Here is a 1698-nt window from a genome sequence, read left to right as displayed (position 1 = left end):
TATTAAAATTTAGAGGGGTTTTTGAATAGCAAAGAAAGAAATAAAGGACAAACACAAAAATTTATTTTAATTTTATTGAAGTTTGGCTGACCATACAACGCTGTTTCGAGTATTGCCAAGTACTCTTCATCAGTGGTCTTTGGAATAATCGAATTTTATTTAATTAGTTTATAGTCCGTATATAATTTGTTTGGACTGCAAGTGCCAGGCTTAGAACTTGTGCCTGTTAAATTAGAAGCGATGACTAATCGTGTTTATCCACAAGAAGCCAAGGCTGCACAAACTTTCAATGCTCAAGTTCCAGGTTTTATTGTCACTTATTTTTATTTAATTAGTGACACCAACCAACGCACTTGCCGTGCTTTTTTTTGTGTTTGTGCTTTATTTCTTCTTTCTTTTTAGAAACCCCTGTTCATTTAATAAAGTTCTTTGTCCCTATACAAAGAAAGTCTAGCTTTACAGCAACACAAATACTTTATTCAAAAATTAGACTTGTGAAAAATAAGAACAATATGTTAAAATATAATATTGTTCAGCCTTTCCTAAACCGCGAAAGGGGGTTTGTAGAATAACATAGCATAGCTTCTTTGTAAAAAGCACCAGAATGGTCGCTTTACATATAGTAAGTAAAACAATATGCAGTACAAAATGTCTCTACAAAAAGAGTAGCTTTGAAAAAATAAAGAATAGGCGAACCCAAAAGTTAACTTTCAATTCGTTGAACTTGTGTTTCCAAAATAAAGCTGTAGTTTATAAGCTCGTTCTAATTTAAAGCACTGCAAGTGCTTTGGTTGGTGTCACTAATTAAATAAAAATAAGTGACAATAAAACCTGGAACTTAAGCATTGAAAGTTTGTGCAGCCTTGGCTTCTTGTGGATAAACACGATTAGTCATCGCTTCTAATTTGACAGGCACGAGTTCTAAGCCTGGCACTTGCAGTTCAAACAAATTATATACGGACTATAAACTAATTAAATAAAATTCGATTATTTCCAAAGACCACTGATGAAGAGTACTTGGCAATACTCGAAACAGCGTTGTATGGTCAGCCGAACTTCAATAAAATTTAAAAATAAATTTTTGTGTTTGTACTTTATTTCTTTCTTTGTTATTCGAAAACCCTTCTAAAAATTTAATAAAGCTTCTTTGTCCCTATACAAAGTAAGTCTAGCTTAACAGCAACACTAATACTTTATTCATTCTATAAAAATATTAAAAAATAGTCATATACATTTATTTTATTCAAATGTCTATATTATAAATGAGGCGTTATATTCGTAAGTGTTATAGGACCGTTTTTCACTAGAAATAAATCAATACAGATTTTACTGAGATATATATTTCTTACATCCTTTCAAAATTTATTTATATGAAGTCATTATTTTTAAATGACAAAAAAAAACCGTTTCTTATTGAAGAATATTTAAATGATTGAATTTTTAAGCTGCATCGTTGACTGCTTGAATGTGACTAAATACCTATCATTAGTGGTTTGTTGGTTTTATTTTTTCGTATATAATTTTTATACTACTAATGCCAATCTTTAAATTTTTAACCTTTCAAACTGGAAGCGGTGACTTCACGCGTTTTAACCAAATGAACCAAAACTACACTACAGCTCTGTGGTTAAAATGTCTACTTTCAGTAAATTTCCTTAAACAACTGCAAGCAAAACACTGCCGGGACTTATTTATTTT

This window comes from Teleopsis dalmanni, chromosome 1, assembly GCF_002237135.1.
Source record: "Teleopsis dalmanni isolate 2A chromosome 1, ASM223713v2, whole genome shotgun sequence".
NCBI classification, from domain to species: domain Eukaryota; kingdom Metazoa; phylum Arthropoda; class Insecta; order Diptera; family Diopsidae; genus Teleopsis; species Teleopsis dalmanni.
The sequence above is the reverse complement of the archived record's forward strand: the minus strand, read 5'-3'. Positions refer to the sequence as shown.